Here is an 18312-nt window from a genome sequence, read left to right as displayed (position 1 = left end):
CACAGCTCCCTCCACAAGCACAACAGGAAATGGGATGTCTGTGGGAAGGGAAGTGGGGAGGGGGCGGGGGTCAGGACTGTGGAATGTGGGAGTGGGCTGGACCCCCCCCCCCACTCAGCACAGAGCTGCAAAGGAGGCCCAGGAGAGAGGAGCCAGGTTCTTAGCCCCATCTAATTCATCAAGCTTTGAAGGCCCTTGGAGGCCAAACTTTCCACCTCCACCTTCCGTGTCTATATGGGGAAACTGAGGAACAAAGACGTTTCCCCAAGGTTCCCAACAGAGCCTGTTCAAGAGGGAGACAGCTGAATAGTGAGAACAGAGAAAGACAGAGAGAGAGAGAGAGAGAGAGAGAGAGAGAGAGAGAGAGAGAGAAAGAGAGGAGTCTTGGGAACAGGGCACATTGTATCGTGTGAGTCTTTGATTCGTCCGTCCTTCCTCTCAACAGCCTCTCAATCTTCCTCAGATTCCAGATAATTGCCAATAGCCGGGTATGGTCAGAGTCACAGATCAAGAAACATAGGAAGCAGTCATGTGACAGGCAACAAGGAGAATCCTGAGACTGTAAGGCTGCCCAGCCTGGACCAGTTTGTCTCCGCTGTGCTCCATCACGTTGTTCTTTCTAGTTTGCTATGCAAGGCTGAGGAGCGGGGTTTCATGAGCTCCATGGCCTGGGCCGAGTCTATGGGCAGAGCCTCCAGCCAGAGAGGAGCTAATGAATGCACCATCCATAAGGACTGTAGTCACGCATGGTGCATGAGACACGAACAAGGTGGTACCCAGCTCTGTTCAAGACCCTAAGAAGCAACCTGCACAAACCTGCTTTTCCTTCTTTAACCCATCCTCAGACAGCCTGCCCTAGGCCCCCTCTGGCCCTGAGTTTCTCCTCTTAGAATGTCCCTTCCTGATGCCCCAATCTCAGTCCTCCCCCATCACAACCCTCTGGTGCCGACCCTCCAGCTGGACACCAGGCATCCTGGAGCTGCACAGACCAGACGGCATTTGGGTGCAGAGCCAACAGGCTCCACAGAGGCCATCTTCCCCTTGGTGGGTGCCCCTCTGGCTCCCCACTTCCTGCCAGAGATGTGGGCCAAAGAAAATCATTAGCAGCCCAGGATGGGGGAGGGCTCATCTCAGCCTTCCTCCCCTCCCCTCCCAGCCTCCCTGGCTGGCCACACTGTTTATTATTCTAAAGGAGGAATTTGGCCTGCTGGTCAGGGGATGGGAGGTCACTGTAAGGAGGCTGGCCTGACTCTGGTAGGCTGTGTTGACCCTGTAGGCTGGAACCTCATGGCATGCAGTTCCCCTACCCTTCTGCTTTGTCGCACTCCATCTTCCCTTCTCAGGACCTCTCCGGCAAGGAATAAGGCTGGGGTAGCAAGTAAGGACTCCAAGTTGAGAAGGAGTCTTAAATGTGAAGTAGAGACCCAAAGAGGCTTAGCATTGTGATCAGGTCACATAGACACAAAGTGGAGTCCAGCTGTCGGGAGGACAGACAAAGCACATGAGCTAAGGGACACTGCAAGTCAAAGATGCCAGTCTGATTCTCTCTGAAATAAGAACAGCTCCCCTCACCAGGCCCTTGACACACTGTGACAATGACCTGATCTCCTGATAGCCTGGGACTCGTTTGCATATTCATTCCAGGTTGTGATGAGCCTCTTTTTGTTTATTTGTTTTTGGGTTTTTTGGGGTTGGGTGTTTTTTTGGTGTTTTGCTGTTTTCTTTTGATTTTGAGACAGGATTTCTCTGTGTAGCCCTGGCTATCCCAGAACTCACTCTGTAGACCAGGTTGACCTCCAATTCAGAGATCTGCCTGCCTCTCTGCCTCCCAAGAGCTGAGATTAAAGGCCCCAGCTCTGTGATCTTAAAGAGCTGTCACTATTCAAAAGTTTTACCTGTTTGACTTTTCAAAGAGAAAGTTCCAGAGAAAGTTCCGGCCACCATTATTCTCAGTGGGGCATCCCGAAGAAGAAATGGCTGGTCAGGAATGCAGATGACATGCTTAAGCTCACAGTACCTGGGAATCCATGACCCATCTTATCTCACTGATCCAGGATGTAGATTCGGACACATGGTCTAAATGGCCAAAAATTCCTTTCTCTACACCGCTGGGAGTTAGATGACTTTTCAGGTGACATCCCATCAAATGAACTTGGGGTCTAGACGGAGGCATGGACAGCAAGCTACAGATCGAGGACTCATCAGAGTGGGTAAAAAAAAAATCCCCAAATACCACTCACTGCCTTGCTGTGGTCAGGAAGACCTCAGTGCTGTCCTCTTCAGGCCAGGTTCAGAGATGGGGGTTTGCTCAGCTTCTCACAACAGCTGTGAGATACCCCTTAGGGAACAGGAGCGAGCCCCAGGGGGACAAGTCATCCTCAGAGGCTCAGGCCATCCTTCCCGCTTGTCGCAAGCACTCGGAGTTTCCCACTCCTTTCCCACCATCTTAATCTAAATAAATCTAACCCATCTTGGCCACATCCGCCAGCATCAGCTTTCCTCCCTCGGGGTCCTGAGGCTCCCACGACACAAGCAGCCTGGGAAGGGGGGGTTGGGGGAGCGGGGCCTGCACTGCTGCCAAAAGGAGTCCTGCATACGGCGAACACATGCACACAGCCCAGATGCTGCCTACGCGCTCTCTCTCTCTCTCTCTCTCTCTCTCTCTCTCTCTCTCTCTCTCTCTCTCTCTCTCGTTCTTCTGCACACATGTGTAGCTCTTCGGGTGTGTGCCCAGCCGTCACGCAGGCACGAACCATGTGGGTGCCCACATCACCACACCAGACACACGTGCACACAGCCCCCTCAGTGCCCAGTGCACGTGCACACTGCACGGACGGATGCTTGGAAGCTTTACCAGGTGTCCATCAGAAATGCCCTTGTGTATATCAGTCACTCATGTAACCCCCCCCCGCCCCCAACATAGGACATATACAGACCATGTGTACACAAAATCACAGCCGCCCTCTGCCCACGTATCTGTGAACCAGCATAAAGGAGCCCCAAGCCTCTCTTGCTGTACAGTACTTGGCATGTTCAGTCTCACTGGATCCTCTGACAACTCATAGAAGGATTATTCCCATTTTGTAGGTAAGAGAACAAAGACAGAAACTGCTTTTGGGAAATTGCCAAGAAATGCAGACCAGACAAGAGGCTGAACCGAGGCAGCGTGCCTGCCCACCGCCTGCCACCCCCTGCTGGCTTCCCTTGATACAGTGTGTGGTTGGGCAGAGGGCAGTGGGTGGGGACTGATTGAGACAGATGGCTTTGAGATGAATGTCCCTGAGGGTCAGCAGAACTTGGTGACTGCATGTTAGAAGGACCCAAGAGGCAGGTCCCAGAGGTACGGAGTCTGGGAGTGCCTATGACAGGGGCACAAAACCATGTTCTAAGATGAGAATGAGACAATACTCGGGCTTAAGGGTGGCCGCAGAGTTGGTTTCAAATGTGGAGGGTTTTGTTGGCACTGAGTGGGGGCAGAGGTCAGATCGAACAGAAATGCGATGGGATGGAAGAGCAGAAAGCCAGCTGCCGTTCAAAGGGGCATTTGGTGGAGTCGGCCAGCTTCAGTCCCACCAAGTTCTGAATAAACAAGATACCCAAGTGGGAGGCCCAATCCTGGGGTCACAAGGTCAGAATCTTGGGATGCCAGTGCCCTATGGCCAGGAAACATCTACCTATCCTTTTCTGAGGCTCACTGTACAGATGGGGAAGCTAAGAATTGGGCCAGGGAAATGAGAAGTCCCACTGACTCTCAGCAGGATGGGCTCAAGTGGGCTATGGGCCATTGGAGCTCACCTGCCTACCTGAGTCCCACTCCCAGCGCCTGCTCACTGTCTAGGGTCCAGCTACATCAAGCTCTGTCTCCCCACAGAAGAATCACTTTCCTTAACCTGACCCAGACAGGGGGAGACCCGTGACAGAGATTCAGAGGTGTGACCTGCTAAAAAGATCACTGACAAAAGTGGACACAAACTTGCTTCCTGGCTTTGTCCTATGTTCCAAATCAAGGCTTCTTCACAGCCCCCAGACAGATGGAAGCAAACCTGGTTATCCCCTCTCAGTCGTCCCATTTTACAGCCCAGGACAAGAGAGTGGGAAAACTCTCCAGACTGACATTACAGCTCTCGGGACCCTTGCCCCGTGGGCTTGGAATGCTGGGTTAGGGGTGAGGGTGGGGGTGAGTCTCCTCAACCCAGACTGGGATGCCATGACTCAGCTCAGAAGAGTCAGCCAGTTCTAGACTGGGCGTTGAGGGGGGAGAAAGTGGGGGGGAGGGAGCGAGGGTAAGAGGAATCTGCAGCCAGGGACAAAATCCTCCGCTAGCAGCTGGACAGTGAGCAAGTGACAATAGTCTTGGCCTGGACCTGACAGAATTTGGCACTTCTAGCCTTCCCGGAGCCAGCTGACCTTATAGTACCAGTTAGGAAGCTGCCCCGCTCCACCCTAATCCTCGGAGCCAGCGGAGGGTCTGGAGTGTGAGGGTACAGTTATAAGTGGGTTGAGAAACCTGGGAAGGAAACGACCCATCCCTCTACCCTAGGGCACATTTTACTGGAGAAGTCCCAGCATGCTGTCACTCCATAGTGAATCCCCCCAGGGGTCTCAGGAGCATCTCTATGTCCCTTGCCTCCCTACTTAGTTTCCCTTGTCCCCTCTGTCCTCACTCCCTCTCTCTGAAGCTCCCATCTGATCCTGTTATCCCCCTGACCTCTCCACATCTCTCTCTGTGGCCCTCAGGCACAGGCCGCTTAGGAGCCACAGTGGCTATAGGGACCATCGTCAGGACGGAGGTCACCATCCTTTCTGCTCCCCAGGGAACTACACTCAATCTGTGCTCCTCTTCCCAGGAGGCCTCCCCAGGGGACAAAAAAAAAATGGAAAAGAAACAGCCCCTATTTTCTGGAAGTCCAAAATAAAACGAAACATCTGTCTGGAAAGGAACCAGGCAGATAAAGAACAAACCGATCCCCCCGCCCCGGCAAACCCCCACCCCAGCCCCCACAGAGTGTGTGTGCTGGGGGTTGAATGACATTCTAACAGCCTGTGGGAAAGTCTCAGTGTGTGCCTGACAGCACTAGGGGCCCCAGGGAGGGGACCTGGGTCCCCACGCATGCTGGGAACCAAGCCTGGGAAGGAGGTCAGAGAGGAGGATGGGATATCCAACCATGCCTCTGCCCACAGCCCAGGCGCCTGCAGAGCAAGCACTTCCTGCCCCCTGCCTCAGGCGCCTTGCTGGCCTCAGGCTCAGCCCCCACGGCTTCGTTTCAGGCCATACAGCCTGGCTCTGCAGATGCCCTGGGACCCCTGGCTTCCAGTCTCCAGGGCTTACTCGAGGCGTCCCTTGTTAGTTATTTCAGAAGAAATGGGGACTTAGATGGCCTTGGGGAGTTCCAACATGGTAGCAGCTCTACCTTGGGCCATCCCCTCTGGGCTCAGAACCCCTTGCACAGTCACAGAAGGCCTATTTAAGACCTTGCCTGCCACCTGGTCCAGGCTCTCCCGAAAGTGAGCGTGTCAGGTTCTCGGTCCAATCCACCACACCTTGCTGCATTCCCACTTCACAGATGAGGAAACTGAGGTCTAGAAAGGACACACATCATTTGCCCAGCGAAGGTTACAGTGCGAAATCCTTGGTAGGCTGTCCCCAAGCCTCTCTAACACGCAGACCCAACACCCACTCACTCACTCTCTGCCTCTCCTGCAGGACTAACAGGTTGGTCCCTGCTTCTATCTACCAGCCTTCTCATATCCACTGAACATGCCTACAGAACAGACAGTAGAAGCCCATGCAGCACCAACTGCACGCCAGTCACATGACTGCTGCTTGTTTATTCCTATTCTGTTCTTCACACTCTCTTTTGAGCTAGGCCAAAGACAAAGACATTGACAGTCATACATGCTACAATCTTAGGGCCGGTAGGGGTCACACATGCCTTATTCCCCACCTTCTCTGCAATTGCACACAGCCTGAGACAGGAATCTTACCAATGCCTCCATGGCCCTTTCTACCTAGACAGCTCAGGGTCCTCAGAGAGCAGCCCACCACAGTGGTTTTACTATGGGGAGTACAATCTGTCTTACTCTGCACCAACCTCTCCACAGCCTCTGAACCTTTCTTCCCACCCACTGTTCCAATCTGAAGACAAATGAAAGCCCCAACTAATGTGGGGCCAGACATTCTGTTTAATGAAGTGGCCCACAGATTTCATTTTATCCACACAACAGCTGTATCCACACACGGTATCCACGCAGCACAACTGAGGGCAGTGCACAGGGGGACCTGCCCCTGCTGGTCATGAAGCAATTCAAAAGACAAAGTGAGACAGGAGTCAGAGCCCCTTTGAGACGTCACCATAGAATCTGAGCATCCGTAGGGTATTAAGAGAAGGACCCATAGCCTGGGTATGGTGGCTGGTATACACATTTAATCCCAGCACTCAGGAAGCAGAGGCAGGAAGCTCTCTATGAGTCCAAGGTCAGCTTCAACCTTCGAAGTTCTAGGCCGGCCAAGACTGTATAGTAAGGTTCTATCCAAAAAAACAGAAGGAAATCCTTTCAGAGAAAAACCTGTTTAGTCTTGTCACTAGGGCCATTGAGATAGAGCATCTAGGGAGTCTGGCTCAGTGTGTTGCCAGCTCTGCCTCTGGCCTGCCTCTATGGCTCCAGCAACCCTAGAATACCCACAGCAGGCCGGAGCCTGGGAAGCTACAGAGTTCTAGCCTCCACCTCCCTCAGCTGCCCTCCCTGCCTACCCCACCCCCACCCCCAGCCTCATCTAGTACCATGGCAACTGAGAGCACCAGGCCCTGGCAGCCAAAGGAGCCCCTGAGAGGGGTCCCAGGCTGGGGCTGGGATGAGTGCAGCAGGCGCAAACAAGCAAACCTTCTGTTTCCCTGGCTGCTACCATCGGGATCAGCCGTGGGCTGGGGGCAGGGGGGGTGTTGGAGGGGGGGGAAGCTCATGGGGAATGTGTTCCCAGAGCCAAGTGGGCAGGGGGCAAGCAGACCTCGAAACCCAAGCCTGGAAGACCAGCACACGGCCTTCCCCCACCAGCCCATAGCCCACAGACCAGGCAGGAGCTGCTGGCTACGAAGAAACCCCGACACGAATCCGTGCCAATTATAGAGCATTGAGATTCCCCTCAGAGCCCTCCTGGGCAGTGAATTGGGAAGGAAAGTGTGTTCACGTTTCCTTCTCCTCTCCCGTACGTTCTCAGCATCTCTTCCCTATCCCTTCCTGCTTCACCCTCCGGTTCTCCCTCTGTTAACTCGCCTTCTTCATGGTTCCTTCTCCGGGCCTTAAAACAGGCTGTAAACCAGGCCTTTACACTGAGGCTGTGAATGAAGTTCATGCAAGCAGATACTTGGAGGAGGACCTCGTACCCCCATACAAAGTCAGAGACCACCTTCTCTATCCCTCTCTGCCCACAGGAGAACCCACTCACTCAGCCTGTCTTGAATGAACAGCTGAGACCTGGTAGACTAGTGTGGTCAGGGAAAAGAAGTCAGTAATACAGGAGATGGCTTGGGAAGGTCCAGAGAAGGGCTCCTTGGGAAGTGGGAGCTGCCAGGGCTCCTTGGTTAGTGGGAGCCACCGACAGTATGAGGTTGCCACAGCTCCACTCCCCTGTGCTACTCTGAGGCTCAGTGAGAAGTGTCCTCAGCCACCCACAGAGTGGACAACCTAAGGATAAGCTAAACCTGATAGATGTCTCCCAGTCTGTGGCTATCACCTAAGCCTCCTCTAGCCCTCAATTTGATTTTCCACAAACCACAGAACAAACCTAATGGTTATTTTGTATCTCTCCAAATTCCCAATGTAAGACTGAGCCTGTCTGTAGTCAGTGATCCCTTCTTTGTCGTCGCTTATACAGCATGGGATGGATTGGCTATGCAAAGTGACCCCTTCTCTTCCTCAGGCCTCATCCTCAGCTATCACCCAGTGACAGTATTTTCTAGGGTGGGGACTGGGTTGGGCAGACAAGGGTGACTCTTTTCCTCTTGGTGACAAGACAGGCAGCTGTTGGGAGCAGAATAGACAGACGTATGGTATCCTGAAGTCAGTAGGCTGTCCCTGATGCCACCCAGGATAGGGAAATGGCATGGGAGCTCAAGCAGGTTGGGAGAGCTTTTCCATCATAAAGCCACTTTGTCCACACCAAATCTCAGTTCTCCTACCTGGCCTCGCTGTGGCAGCTCTGAGGTTAGCTTGTGCCTATGTTTCCGGAAGAGTGCCATGAGAGCCTTCTGCAGTTGCTATGGCGGTTAGAGGAGATGAGGAGCCTGTGGCGTCGTTCCCTGATCAGTAAATGGTAGCTGCTGTGATTCTGTGAGGCTTGGCTTCTGGGGTTTAGTTGGGTTCTATGACGAATGATGCCAGGGCAAGCCATGGCACAGCATTCTGTGTGAGCGACCTTTGGGAAGTGGGAGGGCATGTGGGGTGAAAGGCAGCGACAGGTCTGTTAGACTAGAACTGAGGTTTATCAGCCAAGTTATGGGTGACAGGCAGGGAAGGAGGGCAAGCCTTTGGGAATGGCTTGGGGCACTGGGTGAGGATTTGACCTTTGCCTTGGATATAGCAATGAATCATTTTTTTCAGGGGTTTAACAGTGATGACAGATGGCTGGCTACTGGAGGTGAGAGTGCCATAATGGCAAACCTGGGTGGGGGTGGGGCACATAGGAGAGTGGAATGAGCAGGTATTTCATGGGAGGTTGTGAGCTGGCACAGGGACAGAGTCAGAGTCCTGTTTACAGAAGGAAGTTGTTCCAAACCCCGCCAGAAGCCCCCAGCAGCAGCAGGTATATATTATGTGGGGCAGTTATAAAGTGAGAAGGGGAGGTGCTTTGTTTTGTCTCTCCTTCTTCTTCTTCTTCTTCTTCTTCTTCTTCTTCTTCTTCTTCTTCTTCTTCTTCTTCTTCTTCTTCTCCTTCTTCTTCTCCTTCTCCTTCTCCTTCTCCCCTTCTCCTCCTCCTCCTCTTCCTCTTCCTCCTCCTCCTTCTTTCCCCCCCCTCCTCCTTTTCTTCTTCTCCTCCTCCTTCTTCCCCCTTCCTCCTCCTCCTCCTCCCCCTCCTCCTCCTTCTCTTCTGAGACAAGGTTTCTCTATGTAGTTCTGGTTGTTCTGTAGCTTACTCTGTAGACCAGGCTGGCCTCCCTCTGGAGCGGTCTGAACTTCCCTGCTGCCTCTGTACCATTTAAGCTCAGCCTCAGGAAAGCAGAGGAGCTTGTGGGACTACAGCTCTTGGGAACCCACTTGCCAGGAAAGAAAAGTAATAATGTCCCCAACAAAACGTGACCAACGGCCTCACAAAGCCTAGCAGGAGGAATAGGGTATGTGGGTCAGTTGGGAGAGTGTTAGCCTAGCCTGTGAGCAACTCCGGGTCGATCCCCCGCTCCGCATCAATTCAGAGTGGTGGTGTGTGCCTGCCCCTCCTCCACACAGGAGATGGAAGGAGAAAGGTCAGAAGTTCAAGGTGAACTTCATCTGAGTATCAAGTTCAAGGTAAGCCTAAGCTACATAAGACCCTGTCTAGAAAAGGAGTCTGCCACCATGGCACCCAGAAAGGGCTTTCAGTGCTAGAAGCAGAGCCAGGTGGGCTGCTAGAGCCATTTATCTTTCCCCTCCTCTTCCCTTCTTCACAGAAGAGAAGCCTATGGTCAGAACGGAGAAGGAGTGGGTCTGGGAGTTCTACGATCCAGAAAACCACACCAGGGAGTCCCATCCTTCAAGCAGGCTCTTTGGGTTGTGCCCAAGTCAGCAGAGTGCTTGCTCTGCAAGAAAGCTTGGTCCCCAGCACTATAGAAAACTGGGCATTGGGGGACACACTTATCAACCTAGCACTTAGGAGGCAGAGGCAGGAGGATTGGAAAGTTCAAGGTCATCCTTGGCTACGAAGGCAAAACCAACCTCCGATACCTGAAACCCTGGAGCACGGAGAGGTTTGGAGTGGGGGTGAGCTTTGTTCTTCTCCTGCAAAAAATTGTCCTGTAGCTTTATCTCCCAGAGAGGCATGAAGGCTGGTCCCTAAACAGCAGGTGAATCAGGGACCCCTCTGTGTCTTTTGGGTGGTGGTATGGACACATGCCTGCTCCCATTACCTGTGATCTGCCTGGCTTGAGATTCATCCTGTCTTTTATTTATGACCTTGGATCCACCCCCATACCATAGGGAAATCAAACCAAATGAGACCTGCAAACCTTTTCATCTCTGACATTCGGACAATTCTTGAGCCTCTGACCTTCCCCAGGGACGGTGCTGTCTGCCCATCACAGAATGGAGAAGCTAGAACATCCAGCAGATGAAAGCGCCAAGTATCAAGACATCAAACAGGCATACGCCGAGGCCGAAGGAGCGAGGGTATTAATGTGATTAAAGCTGTACACAGACATACTTTGATTTTCTCCCACCTCCATCAGACTAAGCATTATCTGTGCCCCTAAGAGAGTGCTTGGGGGAAGAAGAGCCTTGGGGCCAGGTCTGGGTGGCCAGGAAGCCATTCTCTGAGTCTCAGACCCTACGCCTTGTGGGGGAAGGATACCTAGAGCGTTTCTGTGCCAGTGGCAAGTGTGTGAATTCTGTATTGTTCTCATAGGGGTGGCTCCCTGGGGGTCCAAAGATGCCACTCCTGTTTGTGCCCCTCTTTGTTTTGGACCAAAAGCCTGCTTCCTCTTCCAATCAAAGCTCAGCCCTGGATAGGATCTACAGGTCATTCTCACACAGCCCTCCTTGCTCTTAGGGAAATAGGCATGAAGCTGGCAGGAACACGCCCTGGGACGGGAAACCGCGTGCATTAAAGGAGCCTCTCCAGGTTAGAAAGTTCTCCTCCTTATTGCAGGTTAAGGTTTTCCATTAGCAGCCATTGATCCAGACCTCTTTCTGCAATGTGTAGAGAAAGGGTAAGAAGAAGAAGAAGAAGAAGAAAAAAAAAAAAAAACCTTTCATTGTAAAGTTAAATATGCATGATCCCTGAGTACACAGCAGGGCTTGTGCCACTGCCAGTCTGGGCTGGCAGGGTTTGGAATCCTGGAATTGTTCTGTGGTGGCACGGAGCTCAGTGATCATCGGGGTCAACCTCTTTGTTCGACTGAGAGAGAACGGAGGCCCACGGCTGTCACATGGCCTTCTGGGATTGGAGCCCCTCTCTGGAATGCTGTGGACAGATGGGGCAAGGCCCTTGGAGTTTATACTGGGTCCCGGACCCCACCCAGCCTTTCCTCATGAGACTCTGAAGCCAGAAACACCCAAATGCTAAGTCCAGACCCTATCTGGGGACTATCTATCTGCGAGACTCTGAGCAACTGATTAAGCCTCCTCAGGTACTTCCTCATCTGTAAAATGGGGAGGATTTGTATGTACTCCTTAAGATTGCAAGATTTAGTCAGCCTAGCAAATGTGTGCGAGCTCTCTGAATGCCAAGCACTGAGGACCAACGAGAGAACTTCAAGGTTTCTTCAAGGCACAAACAAGGTTAAAGCACACCTAACAACTGTTCCACATTGGCTCTGCCCATACTAGCAGAGGGGCCACAGAGGGCCTCTGGGGGGCAACGGACTCCTTTCTCCTACCTAATTGCTTCCAGGGTAAGCTGACTATGGAAAAAAAGTCCCATTCCAAGGACCCCACTGCCAGGATCCAGAACTGTCTTTCTGGAATATCTGGTGGCTTCTCTTTCTTTCCTCTCCACCACACCAAGCGGCCTACCTAGAACAAAAGCCAGATTCCCCCTTCCAGCATGAGGGCAGCTGGTTTGGAACCAGGTTCCCTCTCACAGCCTGATGGCAGCTAGTCTCAAACCCAGCCTGTATACAGGTACCGAGTGTCTAGGTCCCTTCCACAGTCAGAGGTTTCTAGGGCTATAGACCATTTTCCTATCTGGATGCTGATGCACAGGAAGTGGAGAGTGTTGGCTGTCCTCAGCTGTGGCCACAGCTTGCAGTAATCAGGCTAACATCTTGTATCTTGCTAAGCCCACAAACTGTCACACTGTTCACAGAGAGGCAACACACTCAGCCCACATCAAAAATTAACACATGACTGGGCATAGTAACACACACCATTGGTCCCAGCACTCAGGAGGCAGAGGCAGGCAGATTTCTGTGCATTTGAGGCCAATCTGGTCTGTAATAGTGAGCGGCAGTACAGTCAAGAGTAGGGACTTCCTAAAGAGACCCTGTCTCTAAACAAACAGTTAACACCTGCTGTTGATCAGTGTGCTCCCAAAGCCTAGGTATGGAGTAGCCCAGAGATGCTAGGCTAGCCCCAGGGTGCTTATGTAAGAATGGGCTTTTGACTTTGAATCCCCTGGGCTTTCCACAGCCTCCCAACATCTGCTAGCAATTACAAGTCCAGCTTTTTTTTCCCACGGAGGAAAGAGGGCTGCTGATAACACCACTCTGCCATGCAAATGTGTGTGAGCCTGCCAGACAGCCTCCCTCCTTGCTCAGGACCAGACATGGGGGGGGGGGGTCTTGAAGCATCTAGGCCTGATGCTACACTTTCTGCTGGGGATGACAGAAGCCAGGAGGAAGTCCTGCAGGAGAAGGAGGAGGGAAACCGGCCTGATGCTGCAGTACCAGGGCATAGGGACACAGCCTTGGGTTTACTTGCACCTCGGCCTGAACACTAGCTCTGCTGTGTGAGCCTAGAGCCTTTGTTTCCTTTTCCATAAACAGGGGTAACAAAACTGGCTCCGAAGCCTCGCTGTAAGGAATACAAAGTGGACGTGCAACAGGCTCACTGTGACAGTGACACCACGATTGCTCATTCCCTGGAGACTGGGGAGGACTGATCACTTTACAAAGATTGGTTGGAGGCTTCAGTGAATCCTTCCTCCTGGACACCGCACTCCCACTGACAACCCAGAGCTGGATCCGGGATAGCGGGGAGCAGGGCCAGCACAGAGCTGTGCTGTGCAAACAGCGGCAGAGAGGTCGAGTGGAGGCCAGTGGAAGGGTGCTAGACAAGATGGGAGGAACCAGGGAGGGCTGCCTGGAAGAGCCTGTGGTTGGAGGGCCCAGGAGAGGGAAGTGATGAGGAAGAACATTCCGAGGGGGATGAGGGGAGGGCAAATGCCTCCAGGCAGGGTGGTGTAAATTCCTCTCACAAATGCTGGAATCTGACCATCTGGAAGTAAGAAAGCAGGCTGGGACCAAGGGCCCAGGTCTGTCTGGGGCTGTGGGGTAGAGGAAACTTACAGTCACCTCAGCCCTGCTACTGGGCTGTGGCTCCAGTTAGGTGTCTGTCACATCAACATAGAGAAAGGAAGCATCCATGCCCCTGGATGCAGGTGAGCATCACAGGGGACACTCAGAGTGCTGGGTTTGGTCCTTCTGTAGTGAGGAGGTGGGGCTTGCCAGTCTATAGATGCTGGGGAGAAACAGAGAGATCTGGGCAAGAGGGAGGAAGCGTTATCAGACTCAGTTCAGATTTTAGGGTAGGGTGGAGAAGGAGCCGAGCGAGCGAGCAAGCGAGCGAGTGAGCAAGCACCAAAGGAGAGAACAAATAGGAAAATAACAGACTGTGACAGAAGGAAACCAGCTACAATCCCTCCTCACAGAGGAGCCCCCAGATCTGACAGCCCGGAACTAGACCCCACCCCAGACACATGACCGATAGGCGGGTTTGTAAACTTCCCTCCATCCAGAACTTTGAGACCCAGAGTTTTCTAGGCAGCGGCTAGGGGTTTGGAAGGATGTCTCAGGAATCTGGAAAATTTGCAAATCTATTTAAGATCTCCAAAGTCGGCCTGGAGATTGACTGGCCTGTGGCCAGACTTAGTCTTAGGCTAGGTCCGAGGGACAGGGGCTATGATCCTGAGGTCCTGGCTTCTGCAAAAGCAGCTGGCTACCTCTGGATTCTCCTCTCTTGCCCCTGCTACCTCTCCCCATCCCCCACAGACTTTGCTGTGCCTCGGAGGTCCTGTTCAGTTGGCACCCAGAAAGCTCCGTGGGTGTCTGAAGAGACTGGGTAGGCAGCAGGATTGAGGGAGCAGGAGCCACCCATGGAGGATGGAGGGACAACCCTGCTATCAAAGGGAGTCCCTGCCTCTCCCATCTGAATTTGTTATAATTTTTTTTCTTTTTCTTTCTTTTTTCTTTTTCTTTTTTTCCTGCACAAAGAGGCACGGGCTAAGAACAGGGGGACAAAACACGGGATGGGGTTTCTTCTCCCTGGACTTACCGGACTACAGATGGCTTCTGATGTGAGCTATCACCCCCTCCAGGAAGTCCACCTCGCTGTCTTCTGTTACTTTGCTGGACCCAAAAACGGACAGCAGCAGAAGGGCTGACCTGGTTGCAGAAAGCCCTGAGAGAGTCAGGGGAATGGAGAGGGTGCTCAGGGGTGAGAAGCAGCCTGGCCCCTCCTCACTCCAAAAGCATCCTCTGGGAGGAGCGGAGCAGCCTGAGGGGCCGCCCTAGGTCTAGCTGGCAGGCAGGAGACTGACGACTGGTCTGGACCCGCTCTGGCTCTGGACTGTTTCCTCTCTGTTCTCCTCTCTCAAAGTTACTCCCAGAGCAATCCTAGGTCCCAGATAGGGTAGCCGGGACTGTGGCCACAGACAGCCCCAGAGCTCACACCACTGTGGGCTTTCTCTGCCCCACCACCACCACCACCACACACTTTGGGGGAAAGGCTGCAGGGCCGATTCTGATTGGCCAAGCTTGGGGAAGGCGGGGAGGTGGGGGGAGCGGTGGAGCAGGGAGGGTGGACGCGTGTGTCTGTTTTCAATTTCAGGGTTTTTTTTTTTTTCTCTTTCTTTTCCCCCAACTTTCTTGTTTTTCTTCCTCCTTTCCCTCTGCTCCCTCCCTTCACCGGCTCTTTCAGGATGTTTAGAAATTCCGCTGCCCACGCCAGCCACTGAGTCACTTTTATTAGAGTGGCCTGCCCCACTTGCCTGATGCCTGTCAAATGGAGCCTCCCTTCACCATGGTACCTGGGGTGCTAGTGTGTGTGTGTGTGTGTGTGTGTGTGTGTGTGTGTGTGTGTGTGTGTGTAGGCGCGTTCTCTGTGCCTCAATTTCTCCATCTGTAAAGGAAGTGCTGATAATTTGTGTAGTGACCTCACTAAACATCTGCCCTGTTTGAGGACCTGAGGACCAGTACTGTGTGCTGCCTCTGTAGTAAGAGGCCACCTGAGTTGGAGAGACATTCCTAGCTAAGCAGGTTCCCAGGAAAAGAGTGGCTGATGACACACTAGAGAAAGACCCAGGGCTGACACTGCTACTGTTGAGTCCTGACCGTTCACCTAGGCCTGGAGCTTTCTCCCTTGCTACCTTAAACTTTGGGTCTGACTCCTGTTCATCTCCACATACAGATGAGTACAGATCAAAGGCGTGCCTGTCTAAATACTCACTGCAAGCTGAAAACCGCTAAGAAGCTGAGAACGGTGGTGGATGCCTGTGATCCCAGATAGGCACAGCAGAAAATGGCTCTCGGCTATCCAGGGAGACCCTGTGTAAAAACAGTATATTCTTAGATTCCAGAAACAGCAAAGCTTACAGGAAGATCATTCCAGGAACTTAAGGATGATAGGACTGAGTCCCCCTCTCAAGCTGTGGTACCCTCCCAGAATCTTGCGGAACCTCACAGAATCAGACGTGTGAGATCACCATGCGCCAGACCACAGGATAATGGGAGGCAGCCTGACTTATGGACTCTTTCTTCTTGGTCCCTGCTCTAGATGTGTCTCCATCTCTTGTTAATACCACAAACAGGATGTAGGGCAATAGTTCCCATCTCTTCCCAGTGTGACTGCACTGAGATATAAACACTCTCTTCTTCACTGTCATATGTCTGACTGGACTGTCCAGGCAGCAGTGACTGAGTCTGGTGTCAGGTTCCTGAAACTCTCCCAATAAGGATCATTCCAGTCTTGTTTTGCTCTGTTTTCTAGAAGAAACAAAGGCCCAGAGGTAAGTGACACAGAGAGCGAGAGACCATGACTACCTGAGGTCACCCAGTCAGTACATTGCCCCCATGTGCTCAGGCAGACCCCCTTTAGCATCTTAAGGCTCCCGAGGAAACAGGAGGAGATTCTTTGCCCTGTTTTATAGCAGGGAAACTGAGGTACAAGTTCAGTGAGTTTCCTGAGCTCACACAGAAACAGCAAAGGTGGGACTAAGTTGTCTGGAACCACAGGAGCAGAGACAGGTGCCCTGCCCCACCCTCCTCCTAGCCTACCCAGCAGTGATCCAGCGAGGTATCTCTCCTTGTGTTCCTGCCTACCCCTGCCCCTCTCCACGGAGGTCCTGGCTGGTTCTCTTCCACTTTCTCCTCCCTAGATCCCTCCCCCATTTTAGGTGCCCTAGCTCTCAAAGCCTCACTGGGTATCCTCTCAAAAGGACTGTTAAGACTCTAGTGAACGCATACACTCCCACTTCTGGGGAAAGCTGGGCTTCAGGGTTTGGAGACGGGGTATCCCAGATCAGGAACAGCTAGGTTCTGCCCTCTTTTCACCCTATCATCTGTGTCTTTGTGCCCCACGCCCCTCCTCTTCTCCAGTCCCACAAAGGTCTCAGGTCAGGTACATCTGAGATTCCATTATTTATCTTGCTTTCGTTTCTTGGTCTCATCTTCTTAGCAATTACTTAGCAAAGGACTGGGCGGAGAACCGTGTCCCCAGAATTTCACTGGCTGTGCTTCTCTGAACCCTCAGATCAATTGCAGTGAGCAGGATAGCTTGTAAGAAGCAAGCTATATAGTCCATAGTCCCAAAAGAAGTGAGAACACCTGGCCCTGGAGTTTCACAATCACTGTATAGGTCCTTATCCTGTCTGAGCCTCAGTTTCTCAGCACAAGGACCTTGGGGATGACCTAGGGAAAGGAGACTGGCAGGGCTTGGGGCAGGGGACAGCTGGGGGCCAAAGACACAGCATAGAGGGAAGGAGTGGCGGTGGCCGATCCCCGAGAGATGCCGGGGGCTGCCATTTCCGGCCAGCCCAGCCATCCGCTGGCCCATCTGGAAGCACTTAGCTCTACCACCATTAACCCTTGGTGGGCACAGGAGCTGTTTCTCCTCCCCGTGATGGGATGCAAGCGATACAGAACTACACAGAGTGCCACAGGGCACTCTTGAAGGCCTGGATCCTGGGACTCAGCTATTACCGCTGAGGGTAGATTTGGGACCCAGAGACTACAGTTGAGTTCTGATTCCAGCCTCTGTTTGAAGCTGGAAGACCTTGTTGAATGAGTCCCTGAGCTGCTCAGCCTGCTTCCTGCTCTAGACAGCAGGTAAGTCAGGGCTGGGTCTGCACCCGCAGCTTCTTCAGCAGTCTGTGGGGGAACGAGTATGTAGCATCACTCTAGGGTGGCAAGCATGGTCCCAGCCCCACTGTGGACAGAACGAATCAAGCACACTCATTCCACGCCCAGATCCTGGGAGCCAGTTTACCTATGGTCAAACACTGAGGGAAACGCTGCTGAGAGCAGGTGGTGGGTAGAGTTCAGAAGGGGCTCCAGGCCTTGGGGCGTCACGCTTCTTTCTCACCTACGCAGATTGGTGGTCTACTTCACGGGTGAGAATCTGAGCGCTAAGCCAGAGGTTCCAAACTCAGTTGTGTCTTAGCTGTGTGACTCTCAGAATGCCCAGAGCCTTGGGGTTTTTAAAATAATGGCTTGTGTGCCCACCTCACATGCTGTGAGGGACATGAGTACAAGATTCATACAGGTTTGGGGCAAGCCTAGAGGCAGAAGGAGAGGAGTACTACAAAGGATAACCAGTCCTCCCTGGGGCTGCTGTCACAGGAGTCCATAATCAGGGCTGGAAGGACCCCCCTCCACCCACTCTCTTTATAGCCAACGTAAGGGGTCTTGACAGAGTGGCTCATGCGAGGCCGTATGATCCTGCAGTGTGAGCACAGATACCATGGCAACAAAGGCTTGGCCCCAAGTTTTATACCCGCGTTCTGCCCTAGAGGAGGGGTCCAGGTTGCACATAACCCCTTATACCTCCCTCACTGTCAGAGCAGGAAGCAGGGCTCTGTGGGGTGTGGGCTGAGGGGCCCGGAAGGGGATCCCCATGGGAGAAGTCCCTGTGGATCAGCTCAGCACCAGCAGCTACCACAGCTGGCTCTCCCACGCTCCTGAAGCTGCCCTGGAGGCTCGCAGAGCAGGCATGGGGTGTGAGGAAGCAGCTCACGTCCCAGACCTTAGCACAGTCATCTCGGGTGTCCGGAAGGACATCCTCTAGGGTCGTCTACTGGACAAGCTCAGGAAATGGAAGGCTTTGCAGGGCGGTGCCTGAGCGGTAGAGGATGCTTTAGCCCAGCATCCTTCCCTACTACTCACTGTGAGCAGATAGGTAGACCCACTACCT

General features: G+C 52.9%; 1 protein-coding gene across 2 annotated transcripts in view; it reads right to left on the bottom strand.

Moving 5' to 3' along the window:
• The window catches only part of Pdgfrb (platelet derived growth factor receptor beta), a 39906-nt gene extending 25321 nt beyond the window's left edge, over nucleotides 1-14585 (bottom strand). For both annotated transcript variants that reach the window (XM_029471954.2, XM_021150828.3), the window contains exon 1: nucleotides 14179-14585. The gene's annotated coding sequence lies outside the window, so the exon portion shown is untranslated. The remainder of the gene's footprint in view (nucleotides 1-14178) is intronic.
• Between the last annotated feature and the right edge of the window lie 3727 nt (nucleotides 14586-18312).

This window comes from Mus caroli, unplaced genomic scaffold (assembly GCF_978045245.1).
Source record: "Mus caroli unplaced genomic scaffold, Mus_caroli_1 scaffold_19, whole genome shotgun sequence".
NCBI classification, from domain to species: Eukaryota; Metazoa; Chordata; class Mammalia; order Rodentia; family Muridae; genus Mus; species Mus caroli.
Note: the sequence above shows the minus strand (reverse complement) of the source record. Positions and strands in the feature narration are given on the sequence as shown.